Source organism: Protopterus annectens, chromosome 8.part0 (assembly GCF_019279795.1).
Source record: "Protopterus annectens isolate FY-2018-M chromosome 8.part0, PAN1.0, whole genome shotgun sequence".
Taxonomy (NCBI): domain Eukaryota; kingdom Metazoa; phylum Chordata; order Ceratodontiformes; family Protopteridae; genus Protopterus; species Protopterus annectens.
In genome coordinates, this window is record NC_056741.1 from 952,411,718 (window position 1) to 952,431,344 (window position 19,627).

General features: G+C 36.9%; 1 protein-coding gene across 1 annotated transcript in view; it reads left to right on the top strand.

Moving 5' to 3' along the window:
• FAM187B (family with sequence similarity 187 member B) overlaps positions 1-19,627 on the top strand; it is a 288,809-nt gene that overhangs the window by 95,529 nt on the left and 173,653 nt on the right. The gene's annotated exons all lie outside the window — the stretch shown is intronic.

Below are 19,627 nucleotides of genomic sequence, written 5' to 3' on the forward strand. Positions count from 1 at the left end.
TCATACCTGAAGCTGGATCGAACTGATGACTGCATAAAACAATGAACTGTAAAATGATTAAGAAATAACAGACATATTCCTATTAAGTACTGAATCACACATGCATCCTGGGGCTATTTCTCAGTTCTACTTATTGTTTTGGGCTTTCCCACTATGACTGACAGTCCAGTTACGTGTGGTCACACTGACAGACAATATTGTTACAGAGTCTGGAAATACATGGTACAGCAGTTATAAACTAGAAACACAAAACTAAAATCCATACATAAATTACATGAAATGCATTCTTAATACCCTTTTGTAGCCCTCAGGCTCATGAATAAAGGCTACAAAACTATTAGAAATGCATTTACTCCATATATTTTAATTTCTGCTGTACAAGAGTTACATTATTGGATCAATCACAGACATCTGTTTTCAGTGTGTACAGTTATTAGAATGAAGCAGTTATGTGCTGTATGCCATTTTTCACATTACAGGTAAAAGTGTTAATACCCTCATTGCAATTTGTTTTATTTGCAATGGTAAAGAACTGCAGTGGCACTGTGAATGGTGTAGGTTTTCTGGTTATTTCCAAATTCAAAAACAATGGTAATTCCTGGCTTTGTCTTGCAGTTGTTTATTCTGTAATGGTCAGAGCAGTAATGAATGATTACTTTAGGTTCGTGTAATGCAAACTGTGTAGTAAGCACATTTACCGGTGCATGACCAATAAAGAAAGCTGCACTGTGCCCCATCTTCCTTATTTTTATTTTTTCCCAATAATTAAAAAAAAAAAAAAAAGAAGCCCGCAGAGCTTCTTAGCTGAAGTTCCAGTGCTGGATATTAAATATGATTGGGCAAATGCATTGACCTTTGAGAGCAGAAAGCCTATCAATATAAAAAGAAGGAATGGCTGGTCACTGTCTGTCTGAGGAAGTAGCTACGGATGCATGAAGGAAGGTTTTTTTTAAATCCTACCAATGGTAGATTTACCAGAATAGCTAAGAGCTCCAAAAATGTGACTTGTGTTGTTTTTCCTGTCAAATCATTAAGTGTACTGCTTTATTTCTTTTTAATTTATCCATTACATTTCCTTCATCCAGTCATGTGTCATCAGCAGTTCAGCATGTAACATCTTCCTCCATGTCTTAGCAGATTCTCCAAGACACTGATGTATTCCAACTTTTTCTTTTATATTTTTTACATTGTCTGGTACTACTTTCATCAGCTTTCCAAACAGGATGCATAGCTGTTACCCTTAATGGGGGGGGGGGGGGGCTGTAAAGTCAACCACACTGTTCATTACTACTTTTGTGTTCCTGTAGTATACTTTTTTCTTCATACAATTATTGCTTGGGGACTGAATTTTTCTACACCTTCCCTTGATCCTCCTTGGAGTTTCTAGGCTAAGCAGCAATCAGAAAATACAACTTACACTCTTGAGCTGAGAGACTGAGAGGACAGGAGGTTGCCCTATATAGTTCTGACTGTAAAGGGAAAATACATTTTTGTGGTATTATTTTGGGCCATTATTATGGCTGTATTTAATTGCAAGCAGATATCTTAGGTGCATACAAGTGGCCGTAATTTGTGTGCGCTCATGTGCCTGTCTGTGTAGGGGGCATTGATATCTATTGTTCTATGCAAAATGTGTTGTTTTCTGGCAAACTCTTGTGGATTATAGTAACATGCGAGTTTTCAGGCCTTATATCCTTACAAAATGCTTGCAAATGAAAAACTTATTATTTTAGCAGCTAAATAAAAGAATAATATTTAAAATTTGTCCCTGATTTGGGCATTGGCCCAGATTCTTTGGGCAAAAGGGGTGAGGGCACATGGTGTGTATATGTAGAACAATAATTTTAAATATGACTGTGGCCATTAGTTCTTTTGCTTTAATCCCAATATAACAGAGGGGTGCACAGGAAGTGACTTTTTTTGAAGTGTTATTTTTGGGGGATAGGAAAGCAGGCAGGATTTTTGTAAGCCTTTGTCATCTCAGTTTATTGGGAAATATCTATGTAAGCTTTGATCATCAACCCTTACACACAACTTATTTCCTCCTTGAAGGAAAATAAAACCAAACTTCTTTCCCTAGTCAAGATTTTGTTACAGCCATCATTTGATCAAAAGGGTGGAAAAAATTTAAAATGGACATCAATGTCTGTAACCCCATGGTATCTGTGGGGCCCAGAGGCACCCAAATTCCCAGCTTAATTCATTTATTTCATTGCAGTCTTGGCCAGTCTTGCAATTTGGATTACGACGAGATGTGGAAACCCAATAAGTCATCCAGGTAGTATGGTTTCTTCACTGTATGCAGTTATATATCACAGTCTGACTACTGTGTAGAAGTACTGGTCCACAATGGTTCCTAAACAGAATTGGACCTTCACCACAGATGTCCTGAATCGTGTAGTGGAAATGATAGTTTTGCATTGTGACCATAAACAAACTGGAATCGTGTGTTCAGTGGAAAACCTGCAGATGGAATGCGGAAAGTTTTGAAAGAGAAATTGTTTGAGTGCAAAAAAATAAAAAAAAATGTTTAGCATTAGGATCTAGGCATTCAATGTCAGGGGGTTATATTTCCATAAGAACATGATACCTGATTAAGGTGAGACACAAAAAATATAAGAATTGGAAGAGATTGAACTACAACTTTGAAAACTGAAATAAACAAGCTGGACAAACAAATTAAGCATAATGTGAGACAAGATCAAGAAAAATTTGAAGAAAATTTATACAAAGATATTGAGCATAATAGGAAACCTTTTCATAGATACATAAGATGTAGAAGGAGTAAAGACATACAAACTGATAAATTGCATGTAGACTCTAAAATTTATTCTCAGACAACTTCGATTATAGATATATTTACAAAATCTTATACAAAACAGTTTGGCTCCACAAGGAGGGTTATAAGTTGTCCTTGTGAAATCCAGGTATCCTCTGATACTGAAATCAAATCAGATTACATTGACAAAAAACTGCACAAACTGGATCCAAGCAAAACACAGGGAGGAGACAGAATTAGTATTAATGACCTGAGAACACTTCATCAAGATGTTACGAGTACCATCATATCTATTATTTTCTAGGTCATATAAATATGGGGAGATTCCTCAAGACTGGAGACATGAGTTTATGAAACCTGTCTGAGGAAAAGGGGAGTAGTACAAACCCAGAGTCATACAGAACCTTACGTCTACTTTCATGTTGTGGAAAGATAATGGAGAAGGTAATATTGGATAAGCTATTGTCAGAACTGGAGAGATTGGGACTTGAAACCATATATCCGCATGCATATGTTGAAAATAGATTTATTACCACCTGTAACATGATGTTCAATAACGATATAATAGCTATGAATGAAAATTTGTGCTGTGATGTAATTTGTATAGATTTAACTAAAGCATTTGACAGGGTCAAACACAAAACACTGATCAATAAATTAGAACAACTAGGTATCAATGTACTCTTGATAAGACAGATAGCTACATGGGTTACAGGTAGGAAATGGTAAGTGTCATACAGCAATTGGACAGGTGAAATTCTTGGTTACTGTCAGGGTGTCCCACAGGGCTCTGTCCTAGGCCCTTACTTGTTTAGATTGTATCTTTCAGACCTAACTTTTTCATCTGAGATGTTTTACAGTCTATATGCAGATGACCTGAAATTGGGTAAACCGATTACGTGTTACAGATAAAGCATGTTTGCAAAATAACTTGATTAAATTGACCATTTGGGCACATGAGAATAATATGCTGATAAATACATCAAAAACTAAACATATGAGATTTGGGAGACATAAATTGAAAGGTGAATACTTGATAGAGCGCACAGTGATTGAAACTGTAAATTCATTGAAGGATCTGGGCATATGGATAGGTCCGGCTTTCAGTTTTATAATCATATCAACCAACTGGTTAATGATAGCTATAGAAATATAGATTGTATAAAAATATTTATAAAGTCTTGGAAATTAGAAATGATGAAGTCATTGTTTGCTAGTTACATTAAACCCAAACTTGAATATGGAGTAACGATATGAAAACCTTATAAGAAAACAAGTATAAGTAAACTGGAAAGAGTACAGTGGAAATATACCAAGGGCATCCATGGATGTGAAAATTTAAGTTATTATGAAAGACTAAAATATCTGAACTTGTACAGTGACTCTTATAGGCATCCAAGAGGATGTTTTATTCAGGTACATAGGGCATTTAGAGATAACTATCTCTGGGAATGTTTGCGGTTATCAAAATGTACTAGAGAATCATTAGACAACTTATGCAGAAGATTTTATAGGAATGAGAGGTGTACTAATTGGTTCTCTGAGACAGCAGCTGGTGCATGGAACAGATTACCAAATTACATTAAAGCAAGGGATCTATGACACTGGATCGAAAATTAATTTCATCGAACAGCTTTTACACAAAAAATGCCGTTGATAGAAATTGGTTTTCTGAGACCACAGTACAGTGAAGATTAGAAAATTTGCCCTTTCCTCACTAGTGCGATCTCGGAGTTGGTATATATATATATATATATATATATATATATATATATATATATATATATATATATATATATTTAGTGGGGGGTGTGGGGGGCTGCTGATTTCTATCAACGGCATTTTCAATGTAAAAGCCATTCGATGAAATCAGTTTTTGATCCGGTGTCATAGACCCAAAGCAAGTACTAACTGATATTTTTAACAGCAGTCTGGACACTTATTATGGGAACAAATGTTTTATTATATTGTCAGACAAGAAGGGCATTAATACCCATGCTTGAAATATTTGTATGTATGTATATTTTTTAAATGTATTTAAGCATTACTTAACATTCCATTGTCATTACGTACCAGTAATGCTAGTGTTCATAGGTAGGTACTAGGCTATCTGCCCAAAGGCATTTATAAGCATAGCCAGATTGTGTTGGCTTTCGCTATCCCCTTAGATTAGTTCCCTGTGCCTCTGTCCAGCAGCACCACTGAAGTGGGAATATACATTGTAGCAATGTATGTGTGTTGGATTCCAGTGTGGAACAGTAGCAGTCTGGGTTTATTACTGTACATTGTGGGGTTCCTACACTGCAATATGACCAATTTTCTGATGTTAGCATGACATGCGGTGAAAGATCTGGAGAGGGTGCTAGTTTGCAGACCATTATGGATAAAAGGGGAGGAGTCAACAGCTTAAAAAAATTTCAGATGACAAAAATGACTAAAAACCTACAGCTTTAATGTTGTTGTGGACAAGGAAGGATCTCTTCATACCACATCATGCAGAAGAACCAATAAATAAAACACACAAAAGGGAAAACTTGAATTATGGTGTTCAGAGAAAACAAAACCTAAAGCATACAAATCCAAGTTCAGATTTTTATCCAGTATCAGTCACTCCTTCAGCTTAATTTTGCAACTTCCCTTCTGATCCATCAGAGGCTTTGCTAGTAGAATACTAAAAGATGTACATCAACGTCCCACTCGAGAAAGCGTTCCTGCTAACAAATAATGATAAAATCAGCAATCCAACCTCGGTGCAGGAACGCAGCAGCTTGTATGAATAATACAACCACAGTTCAACAAAATCAAACGATGAAATAAAAAACAATAGCTCCAACTCATAGGATAAACCCAGGAACGTGAAATAAAAAACAATAGCTCCAACTCATAGGATAAACCCAGGAACATGAAATAAAAAACAATAGCTCCAACTCATAGGATAAACCCAGGAACGTAAATAAAAAACAATAGCTCCAACTCACGTTCCTGGGTTTATCCTATGAGTTGGAGCTATTGTTTTTTATTTCATCGTTTGATTTTGTTGAACTGTGGTTGTATTATTCATACAAGCTGCTGCGTTCCTGCACCGAGAATACTAAAAGAACCAACAATATGTAAACAATATGTAAACAGAGCAAACATACAGTTGGAAGGATAGCGAATTTAGCATATGTCTGAACTAAACATACAATGATGTATCAACTACAAATACACCCAGGTCATAATCAAAAGCAGCCATACCTTCAGAAACAAAATATCAGTACACCCAGGTCATAATGAAAAGCACACATACCTTCAGAAACAAAGTATCAGTACACCCAGGTCATAATCAAAAGCAGACACACCTTCTGAAAGAAAGTATCAGTACACCCAGGTCATAATCAAAAGCACACATACCTTCAGAAACAAAGTATCAGTACACCCAGGTCATAATCAAAAGCACACATACCTTCAGAAACAAAGTATCAGTACACCCAGGTCATAATCAAAAGCACACATACCTTCAGAAACAAAGTATCAGTACACCCAGGTCATAATCAAAAGCAGACATACCTTCAGAAACAAAGTATCAGTACACACAGGTCATAATGAAAAGCACACATACCTTCAGAAACAAAGTATCAGTACACCCAGGTCATAATCAAAAGCACACATACCTTCAGAAACAAAGTATCAGTACACCCAGGTCATAATCAAAAGCACACATACCTTCAGAAACAAAGTATCAGTACACCCAGGTCATAATCAAAAGCAGACATACCTTCAGAAACAAAGTATCAGTACACCCAGGTCATAATCAAAAGCAGACATACCTTCAGAAACAAAGTATCAGTACACCCAGGTCATAATCAAAAGCAGACATACCTTCAGAAACAAAGTATCAGTACACCCAGGTCATAATGAAAAGCAGACATACCTTCAGAAACAAAGTATCAGTACACCCAGGTCATAATCAAAAGCAGACACACCTTCAGAAACAAAGTATCAGTACACCCAGGTCATAATCAAAAGCAGACACACCTTCAGAAACAAAGTATCAGTACACCCAGGTCATAATCAAAAGCAGACACACCTTCAGAAACAAAGTATCAGTACACCCAGGTCATAATCAAAAGCACACATACCTTCAGAAACAAAGTATCAGTACACCCAGGTCATAATCAAAGCACACATACCTTCAGAAACAAAGTATCAGTACACCCAGGTCATAATCAAAAGCAGACATACCTTCAGAAACAAAGTATCAGTACACCCAGGTCATAATACATACCTTCAGAAACAAAGTATCAGTACACCCAGGTCATAATCAAAAGCAGACACACCTTCAGAAACAAAGTATCAGTACACCCAGGTCATAATCAAAAGCAGACATACCTTCAGAAACAAAGTATCAGTACACCCAGGTCATAATCAAAAGCAGACATACCTTAGTACACCCAGGTCATAATGAAAAGCACACATACCTTCAGAAACAAAGTATCAGTACACCCAGGTCATAATGAAAAGCACACATACCTTCAGAAACAAAGTATCAGTACACCCAGGTCATAATCAAAAGCAGACACACCTTCAGAAACAAAGTATCAGTACACCCAGGTCATAATCAAAAGCACACATACCTTCAGAAACAAAGTATCAGTACACCCAGGTCATAATCAAAAGCACATACCTTCAGAAACAAAGTATCAGTACACCCAGGTCATAATCAAAAGCACATACCTTCAGAAACAAAGTATCAGTACACCCAGGTCATAATCAAAAGCACACATACCTTCAGAAACAAAGTATCAGTACACCCAGGTCATAATCAAAAGCACACATACCTTCAGAAACAAAGTATCAGTACACCCAGGTCATAATGAAAAGCAGACATACCTTCAGAAACAAAGTATCAGTACACCCAGGTCATAATGAAAAGCAGACACACCTTCAGAAACAAAGTATCAGTACACCCAGGTCATAATCAAAAGCAGACACACCTTCAGAAACAAAGTATCAGTACACCCAGGTCATAATGAAAAGCAGACACACCTTCAGAAACAAAGTATCAGTACACCCAGGTCATAATGAAAAGCAGACACACCTTCAGAAACAAAGTATCAGTACACCCAGGTCATAATGAAAAGCAGACACACCTTCAGAAACAAAGTATCAGTACACCCAGGTCATAATGAAATGCAGACACACCTTCAGAAACAAAGTATCAGTACACCCAGGTCATAATGAAAAGCAGACACACCTTCAGAAACAAAGTATCAGTACACCCAGGTCATAATCAAAAGCAGACACACCTTCAGAAACAAAGTATCAGTACACCCAGGTCATAATCAAAAGCACACATACCTTCAGAAACAAAGTATCAGTACACCCAGGTCATAATCAAAAGCACACATACCTTCAGAAACAAAGTATCAGTACACCCAGGTCATAATCAAAAGCACACATACCTTCAGAAACAAAGTATCAGTACACCCAGGTCATAATCAAAAGCACACATACCTTCAGAAACAAAGTATCAGTACACCCAGGTCATAATCAAAAGCACACATACCTTCAGAAACAAAGTATCAGTACACCCAGGTCATAATGAAAAGCACACATACCTTCAGAAACAAAGTATCAGTACACCCAGGTCATAATCAAAAGCACACATACCTTCAGAAACAAAGTATCAGTACACCCAGGTCATAATGAAAAGCACACATACCTTCAGAAACAAAGTATCAGTACACCCAGGTCATAATCAAAAGCAGACATACCTTCAGAAACAAAGTATCAGTACACCCAGGTCATAATCAAAAGCACACATACCTTCAGAAACAAAGTATCAGTACACCCAGGTCATAATCAAAAGCAGACATACCTTCAGAAACAAAGCATCAGTACACCCAGGTCATAATGAAAAGCACACACACCTTCAGAAACAAAGTATCAGTACACCCAGGTCATAATCAAAAGCAGACATACCTTCAGAAACAAAGTATCAGTACACCCAGGTCATAATCAAAAGCACACATACCTTCAGAAACAAAGTATCAGTACACCCAGGTCATAATCAAAAGCAGACACACCTTCAGAAACAAAGTATCAGTACACCCAGGTCATAATCAAAGCACACATACCTTCAGAAACAAAGTATCAGTACACCCAGGTCATAATCAAAGCACACATACCTTCAGAAACAAAGTATGAGTACACCCAGGTCATAATCAAAAGCACACATACCTTCAGAAACAAAGTATCAGTACACCCAGGTCATAATCAAAAGCACAAATACCTTCAGAAACAAAGTATCAGTACACCCAGGTCATAATGAAAAGCACACATACCTTCAGAAACAAAGTATCAGTACACCCAGGTCATAATCAAAAGCACACATACCTTCAGAAACAAAGTATCAGTACACCCAGGTCATAATGAAAAGCACACATACCTTCAGAAACAAAGTATCAGTACACCCAGGTCATAATCAAAAGCAGACATACCTTCAGAAACAAAGTATCAGTACACCCAGGTCATAATCAAAAGCACACATACCTTCAGAAACAAAGTATCAGTACACCCAGGTCATAATCAAAAGCAGACATACCTTCAGAAACAAAGTATCAGTACACCCAGGTCATAATGAAAAGCACACACACCTTCAGAAACAAAGTATCAGTACACCCAGGTCATAATGAAAAGCAGACACACCTTCAGAAACAAAGTATCAGTACACCCAGGTCATAATCAAAAGCAGACACACCTTCAGAAACAAAGTATCAGTACACCCAGGTCATAATCAAAAGCACACATACCTTCAGAAACAAAGTATCAGTACACCCAGGTCATAATCAAAAGCAGACATACCTTCAGAAACAAAGTATCAGTACACCCAGGTCATAATCAAAAGCAGACGTACCTTCAGAAACAAAGTATCAGTACACCCAGGTCATAATCAAAAGCACACATACCTTCAGAAACAAAGTATCAGTACACCCAGGTCATAATCAAAAGCACACATACCTTCAGAAACAAAGTATCAGTACACCCAGGTCATAATGAAAAGCACACATACCTTCAGAAACAAAGTATCAGTACACCCAGGTCATAATCAAAAGCACACATACCTTCAGAAACAAAGTATCAGTACACCCAGGTCATAATCAAAAGCAGACATACCTTCAGAAACAAAGTATCAGTACACCCAGGTCATAATGAAAAGCACACATACCTTCAGAAACAAAGTATCAGTACACCCAGGTCATAATCAAAAGCACACATACCTTCAGAAACAAAGTATCAGTACACCCAGGTCATAATCAAAAGCAGACATACCTTCAGAAACAAAGTATCAGTACTTACTTTACTTGCTTGGAGTCATCTGGAGCCAATTGTTCCAGAGTTAATGCTGCACTTTTTCAATAGAATGAGACAGACTGCAGAACCTGAAATACAACAGTTTGAATGCCGTCTTCTATTTTTGTGGGCTTTTGACATTTGAGAAGGCCAGAGATTGTATTCCGCCACAGAGCCCCAAAAGGTAAGAAAAGTCAAAGCAGAAATTGATGGCTTGATCCTCAGAGGGTGGAACTCCTGTCCTGAAAGGAACTTGACTTCATACAAGGCAACAAGTTCATTTTTAGTGCTTCCTGTCAGCCACCGAGGACCCTGACACCCTGCATCCCATTTTGGAACCTCTATTCTTGAAGGTATAAACTGATGTGTTGAGTATAACTGAGGTGATTAAAAAACTGACAACTCACAGTATGGTTTGCATCAACATTTATTGAGGCCGACTTGTCCTGCTTAAAAGGAGGTGCTGATACTTTTAGTTTTGACATATGCAGATGTTATAGATGTAGCTGCCAAGAACAAAACATGGATGGGAAAGTATTAGTTTGTCTGAATGGATGTTTAAAGAAAGTGGAAATGACCATGAATAAAGATAAAAGTAAAGGTTTAGGTAATGTGGTGAGAATTGGGGACGTGTATATTTCAATGAGTGAAGTGTCTTTAGTAGGAATAAAATTTGGGAAAATTATGTAGTTATAAAGTAATGGGAGGGTTTGATAAAAGAAAAGAAAAACAAAACATGTCTTCTGTAGAGGACATATAGATTGCCATTCAGGAAAAATGTTTATCTGGTGAATTTGGTATTAATGGAAAAGGTAGCATATATGTCAAATGTTTATATGAACACAGTAAAATAGGAAAAGGAAATTGTGCAGTTGGTGTTTTCTTTCATATGGGGTTAAAGCTTAAATCCAGTGAAAAGAGATGTGCATGAGTGAAGATGAAGATGGATTGAGGTTAATTTATTCTGCGTCTTTAAATTTGCATGGAGTAATACAGTGGGTAAAGGAAGAAAGTAAGAATTCAGTAGCAGGCATGTTTAAATATAAGTACAAAACATTTTGGGAGATGCTAAGAAAAAGAGAAAAAAAGAAATTACAAACTGACAAACACAGTAACATGGAAAATAAAAATTGATAAAGAGAAAGGTAGTGTTGTTACCTCACAGCAAGAGGTTCTCCCGTTTGATTCTCGGCTTGGCTTGGGAATGCCTTCTGTGTGGAGTCTGCATGTCCTCCCCGCGGTTGGGTAGCGTTCGAAAGACATGCGTGCATAAATGGGCGTGCCTTCGTTGAAGGTTGGGCATCGAGCTGGCACCTTGGCATTTCGTAAAAAAAATCTACTGCCAATCATTAGCGGACCAGCATTCCGCTGTGGTGACCCCTTACCGGGAAAAGCCGAAAGACAAACAAACAAACAAGAAAGAAAGATAGAAGGATGTGGTATAATAACACAATGAAACTATTTTATGTAAATCCATAGGAAAATTTACCAGAAGAAGTGATTAAAGCCATTAAAGTAAAGAAAAAAGCAGTGTACCAAAATAGTAGTGTGTCTGGACTTTTTATGGAGACTGGTAATAGATAAGTTACCAGTAAAGGGGAATATGCCAGATAAAAAGAAAGTTGAAAAGAGTGTGTTTATTTTGTGTGGAGGAGAAGACACTGAGCATGTTTTTTTTGAAATGTAAATGAGTGGTGAACCTCTGGAAAACATAGTGTGAAGAAAAAACTTTTGAGAATATTAATGATTCAAACAATATAGATATGAATATGATTATACATGGATATTATAAGACTAAGAAGAAAGAATGTGTGAGATGGTTAGGTAAGAATTTATATTATGTAGTATGGGTTATTTGGAATGAAAGAATGAATGAAATTTTATTTAATGGAAATGGATTTTGGCAGACATATTGCAAAAAATCAGATTATGGTTTTGGAGCAGGAGTGGAGGAGTTGGTTATTGAAGAATAAGAATGAGGATGTTGTAAGAAATAGAAATGTGCATATATGTGCCTGTAAATATGTAATTTGTTTTTAGTGTTGTGCTCAATAAAGGACCTCTACTCTTTTCTATAAGTGTCGTGGGATCTTTTACATTCATCTGCGCTAACACCAACTCAGCCAGATATGGACTCAATTTAATGCCTTATCCAAAGGACGGAACACTTAGGAATGCAATTCTCCCCCACAAAATTCTGCAGTTCAGTATCAATACTGGAAGATTAATCTACTTTGCATAGGGATGTAACCTACAACCTTTTGCAGGAGAGGTGAGTGTGCTACCTGTTGAGTTACTGCGAGATGGGAAAAAATGATGAGGAGTGAGTGAGAAAAGTGACCTGCCTGATGTAAACTTGAGTGGTGAATTGCTGTTAAACTTCTGTGCTAGTCACCACTCGGCATAATAAATATTATATCTTAAGTGTAATCTGTGCCAGACAACCCATGGCAAAGGTCAGTGATCAATTTTTAATATCGAGTCAACAAACTTCAGACTATACATTCTGGGTACTTCAGTCAAGAGAGATGCTGAACAGTCACCTGATCACTGTTTGGTGGTAAGTTGTCAGATGGCTGGGGAAGTGGCTAGGCAGATTCAGGAAACTTCAGGTGATTGCGGAGTATGTGTGCGTATATTCACGTGTGTGTTTGTGGCAGAAAGGGAAGTGTATAACATTTATTTCAAAGCTGTTTTAACTTTTCACTGCTGTTCTGTGGTGGCTGTAACTGGCATTTGTTAATGCTGTACTGAGTAACTAGAGCAACAGTGCTGAGAGATGCTTGCTAAAAACTTTTTAAAGCACCTTTCTTACATGAATAAGATGCTTAACAAAGCCATCTTTTTCTATGAATCCAAGAACCATGGTGCTCCATGCACAAGTTAGTTTTCTATCAGTTTAAACGTGTAATTGGCCCACTGTATGTATTATAATGCTATTATATCAAGTTGCTGTCAGTGACTGTATTACCTTTCAGCTTGCCTCCTTATCTGTTTACACCAGTGATGACTGTTCAGGAAGCTTTACTGTAACAGGACACTCGAGCACATCTTTCTTGTCCCTTAACATTTGAGTATTTTTAAATCTTGAAACCCTGTGATTCAGGTTTGTATGTTGTATAGCACTGATGACCTTTGCAAGTGTCACTGCTTGCGTCTCTCAAACTACTTGCTTGATTTTCTGAAATCCTGTACTCTAGCACAGGTATAAATAGCAGTAGGAATATGATTTTCATCTGTTTTTGGTATCATATAACCTTTTTTGGAATCAGGGATTCTCTTTGGTAGAGAGCAAACCATCAACACATTATGCTAATGTCAGATACATAATATTCAGTTATACAGGCAGCAAAAGCTGGAGTACATTTATAGCAAATGGCCTCCTGCAGTTTATACAGTTTATACCACACACGAAGTGCTAAACCTCTTCTAATCTAACCACAAATGTAGTAGTGGCATTCATCTCTAAATGTTGGTAGTACAATAAAAATACCTAACACTTCACTCCTAGGGTTGCTGTCTTATTTGCCTACCCCTAGCTATCCCTCTGCCTGCAAACCCTCACATCACGTCTGATCTAGTTATAAAACTTCAAATGTGATTGAAATGTATTGTGTCATAGGAATTAATAGAGGCATCCAGTTAATTTAAGGCTAGTTTGTTTAAGGCACACTTAAAATTACTTTTTGGCAGGTTTAGTGCCCAAGTCATTGCTACTGAAATAAAATAGAATAAAAGCAAGCAAGTACCTGCCAGCTCAGAACATTTATTTGCTTTGAGCTGCATGAATGGTGGAGCACGGGAAGTGACAGTACTTTTAGGTAAATGAATTGGATGAAAGTTCAAAATTCCAGCCTTGTTCTTCATGAAATTAAATAACGGTGCAGGAAAGGAAAGGGGAATTATTCTGAGTTTAGGTTTTGTCAGCTAATACTTTATTCTTGTCAGTTTTCATAAAAATACATTTTACAATATCAATTTCATTTTAACCTTATTAATTTCATAGACAAGATTTCTTCCAATATAACCAAGTATTTAAATGCATGCAAATTGTCTCCCAAGCTCAAAAGAAAAAAAAAATGGAGACATTTACATCAAATTACCATGAACCTGTTACAAGACGGAGCTAGATTTTTTATATTATAGCCAGTTGTTGTACTTGAGAAGCCTGTTTTAAATACGCTGCAAACTGTTTAGTTTTATTTTCAGTTAACTAATGCATGTTTTCCTTGATTAAGCTACCTGGTAGATTAGTTGCTTTTAGATTATTTTATTACATAGTAAAAATTTTAATAAAAAAATTGCAAAAAGAGAAAATAAAGAATGCCATCTTTAACATGTGTTTTATAAGTGAAATCAGTTTATTTTACTGCAGCACACATCTGAGATACATGGATGACAAAATGTAATGAAACTGAGCAAAAATCTCTTTCCGTTTTGCATTAATTATGCAGTCGTGCCCATTTATTATGTAATAACATTTCACTTCCAATATTACAAAGAACGCATCAACGAGGAGAAGTTTTAAAAATCATAATTTCACTTGAATTTGCTAAACAACAGTGAAAATTAAAAGTATTCCGGGAAACAATTTTACATTCTAAAAGCTGAATTTCTGCCCGATATTCTAATTCAATAGTTTCATATAGGTTACTTTCCAGAACTTTGCATATTGGAGGCTATTCTGTACGTGGAAAGTTACTGCCATCTAGTGTTTAAATATACATCTGTCACATTTGAAAGTAATGTTAGACTGGAATTGTTATGTGTCATGTTACCTCTCTCTGAGTAACTTTACCTTCCCTTGCTTGTGAAATCTGTAAGCTATATAGCTGTGAAATTCAGTGAAAGCTGTCATGGGAAATTGCCTTAATTTTGTGGTTTACTAAAATATCTGGTACATCCTTTGTAGTGTTAGTCTTACAAAACTGTTTAAAAAAAGTAACTTAGCCTCTATGGGCATTATGCAACATACTTGCGTCTCCATTCTAAGATATGTCTGGGTATATGTACAGAAACTATACTCCACTGAATGTGTCAGTGACAAAGTTAGCTCCAAATAGGGCAAGTCGCTGCTACTGCTGCATGCTCTGTTTAGGAACAGTAAACATGGAGGCTGTGCTAAAAGCACGTTCTGAATACTTGGTACAGTACAATGCATTGAGGGGAATCGCCCAGTATTACCCAAAAAGAAGTATATTAAGTAACTGCAGATGATTTGTTCTTCCTTATACTGTAAACCAGTACGTGTGCAGGAATGTGCCTGGTGCTAACGTGTCTCATCAAGTCTATAATAAACCCATTAGCATACAAGAAAAAGGAAATGTATACTTACAAACTCAGATTAAGGCAGCTATGTAGGCTTTTCTTCATCTTGTCATATTCATTCCTTTCTCTCATTAGAAATGTGATGACTGGGGAGAGATGGGCGAAGGCTGCCAGCCTAGTCAAATAGAATTTAATATATAATTCTATCAACTGTATAAATAAATGTAAAATACAGACTTGTGTTTTTAAATGTAAGAAAACACTGTGAAATGTGGAACTGCAAAATATGTGACAACATTGCACTCTACTGGACCAGTGAAGCATGTTGTATCCTTTCATGTTAGAATTTGGCCTGATGGTGGCTGGATAAAGATTTCATGCCCATTGTTTTAAGGCTAAAGTTTATGACTAGAATTTAGATATGGAAGGTGATTTATTGCTTTAGTTTCTGTTAGTAGATACATGTGAAATGTCTTCTATTGTTTTAAGTTTCTGTGCAGGTGTTAGATTGCTAAATAATGCAGTTTGTGGCCTGAGAACACAGACCAGGTGTTAAGATTATGCAAAATGAATACTGGGAAAACCTAAGTGTCAAAAATGATGTAATTTTGGGAGGGCCTTAGAGACATGTTTGTTAGTAATGTTTAAATACTATTTCTCACAAGAGACCTGGGGCAATTTGATCTGGACATCTAACTTATCAGTACTCTGCTTATGCTCACATGTAAGTTTTTAGCACTGTGATATATTGTAGGAATAGTTAAAGCTAATAAAGATTAATTAGGTATTTTTCTTTGAAACCAGACCTGTCCCACTGTATTATTTTAAGTTTCTGTGTGATCTGTGAACTCTTAGATATCTCTGTGGTGTAGTAGATTTGTCTTGTGTTTTAATTATTTATTATTAAATTTTTTTAAAACCTTCTACCTGTGGCTGGTTTGCTTAGAGATGAAGTATGCTTTAGAGTACATTATATATTTATAGAGTTTACTGTCTAAGCCCTTCCAATAAGCCTTAGACTGTATAGTCACATTACTATTGAATATTAATATTGCACGGTAATAATTGGACACCCTTTTAAGGGCCTTTTAGTAGCTGATATTATTAACTGGGTGGTGGCAGCAATTACTACCGTATAGTCTGGGTAAAGGGGCACAGCTGGAGAATCTGTGTCACTCTTTCCCAGAAATGTCTGTGAAGTTGTATAAATTCTTATCTCAAAGTGGGTTTGTGCTGTGTCAGCTACTTGGGCAGGGACACTAAGTGCTGGTTGGACAGAGAGGGTACTGGAGGTTCTATGCTTGCCCAGTTAGGCTGAGACCTGGACCCTACAGCTGTGTCAGTGAGGAGTCTTATTGGGGACCTGGTGAGCAAGGGAGCAGCCAGCCCCAGACTGACTGTGATCTCTGTGTGCACTTAAGGGAAATTGTACTTTACTGTGTGTATTAGTTATCCTTTCCTCTTCTAGGAGACAACCTCCCTGGTGTTAGTGGTGAGGATTGAGGCTCCTTGATTGCTGGGCCAAGGCACAGTCGTCACAAGAAAAACAAAGTTTACCCCTAGTATTATAGCAGTTGTTTTTGTCTCTCTCACCAATGTATCTCCACACACACACACACACACACACACACACACACACGTACAGATTTTCCTGACAGTCCACCTGTCTCTCTGAAATAGAACAACATTTAAAAAGTATTTTCAAGATATCCTATTTAAGTGGTTTCCAACTTCCATCCTAGAGCCTCCATCTCCCATAAGATGAAATAAATAATTATTTTCTGGCCATTTCATGATTCGTCTTCCCCATCCCAAAAACTGATCTAATCTTCTAGATTGACTCTGCCTTATAGCCCTGATCCCACATGAATACAGGTCATGACATTTTGACAGTTGTTTTTTTGTCGTCCCAGTCCCCACACATCAATACCGATGGGGTTCGTCTGATTTGTGCAAATACTTCGTCAGAGTTCAGTTGTGACAAGTCTTTGTAATTAGAAGATGCCTGTGCAGAACAATCCTTTTAAAATAACAATGGGATGGGAGCAAGATTTTGGAGGCATAGGTCCTACATAGTAAAAAGCAACCCATTCTTAGATTCTTTTAGGACTAAGGCATATGGTGAAATGAGGAGTTCATTAAACTTCCATAGATTTTCAATGAATGCAAAACTGCAGGAGTAGGCAGAGAATTTCTGGATGCTAGTGTCTTATTTTTCTTTCGGATTATCGAAGAACCATTGAACTAACATGAAAATTAAACTTTGTTGGAAATATGGTATTGTATATACAAGTACAGTAGTGTAGAACACTGGTGTCTGGGCAAAGTTTGTGCCCCTGACATTAACATTCAGTAGCGAATCCAGTTTATGCCAGCTTGGTTGGCATTGAGGGATACAGCTCTTCTACTGGCTTGGTCACCTACAAAAACTGGTGTAGTCTGAGAGAGGAATGACGAGGTTTAGCCAGCTTACTTCTCTTTGATGGTGGTCTGGGGATGATGTGCTGGAGTGGGCTGGGTAATCTTTGCAGTTCCATGGCAGACTGGGTCTCAGAACACAGACTAGGCTAGGCATGTGGTCATGGTTTTGCAAGTGGCATTGCTTAGCAGGACATAACTGATGCTCACAGGTAATGGGCATTTAGTGGCCTATCAGAAGTATTCCACCAAATAAGGGGCAGAGTATCCACTCCAACCAGCCCGACCCACGTTAATGCTGTGAGTGGTCATGTGGTTGCACACATTTATCTGCAGAGACATTGGATTTGGCATTGCAAGTTTCAAACAGCTAACATGCTCATCATTCCCAAATCATACACACACACACACACACACACACACACACACACACACACACACACACACACACACACACACACACAAAATAAAGAAAAAATAAATCCATACATTCATAGTGTTGCATTTGCATATTGTTAGAGAGGAATCTGACATTTTTGAAAATGGTAGTATATCTTAAAGTTTTGGAAGTAATGGATCTGTCATATTTTTCCATTATTTATATTTCTCTTTGGTAATAAGTTATATGATTGCACTCCATCTGTGCTTATTGTACATTCTAACTATAGCACTGAGACAGATGTGATATTGCATTCAAAGCATAAATTTATTTTATGAATTTGTAGGATGCAGAGAATAAAAAGTGTTCCTGTAGTTTATTAGGGTATATCAGAATTGTTCCTGTTTTCCAACCTTTCAGCTGTCTTTGACAAGACCTTCTGCAGTTCCTTGTCTGTATTAGGTGGCTTGCTTTAGGCCGCAGAATATAGCAGTACGATTAGTTATTGGTCTAGCCAGTAATTTATATGAAGGCCGAGGACCTGTTGTGATTGCCAGATAAACCTGTGAGTAGTAGCTGTGCTAAAAATAGCTTTTCTGGCTTTGGTTTTGACATATTGATTAAATCTTAATTGATTTTCTTCATGGAGACCCACATGCTTTATCTCATGGTTTGCCTTTAGTATTTCCCAGTTAATTTTCTTAGCTCAAAGTGTACATAAAGTGTACATTTTTTCTTTTCCAAAATGGATGACATTAAATTTAATGGCATTAAAGGAAAGGCTAATGTTTTTCCTTCAGATGTTAATTTCTTTTCAATCTGTCCTGCAGTACTTTTTCATGCCTTGTAAAGTTATTATTTTGTAGTTCACAATCATTAGCCTATTTTACTGACTACAATTCTTTACATGCAGTTACATTTGAAAAGAAAAGATCAGATAGGATTAATTCCAGTAAGAAACTCTAACGCAGGAGTGTCCAACCTTTTGGCTTGCTGGGGCCGCATTGAGTGAACAGAAATGGTCTTGGGGCCGCATATAAAATATATCATATAGTTAACTCTTTCGTTGCTCCGGAAGACCACAGTCGACCTCCTGGCTATACTGCAGGTGCATTTGAACAATGAATAAATGTAATAAATGCCTAATATTTGCCTTAAAATTCAAATTCTCATTCTAATTCTCTAATCTAACAGTTAACTCTAACATCTTAGTTAATATATCTATCTATCTATATATATATATATATATATATATATATATATATATATATATATATATATATTATTTTTTATTTTTTTTTTTTTACAAATAAACAGATATTCACTATAGCACTAGCATTTCTTACTGGGAAAACCATTCCAGCAGTCCAACTACGTAAAATGTCAACATCAGCAGTCCTACAATACTATAATCCACAAAAATAACCCATCAAATTTGCAATAAAGTA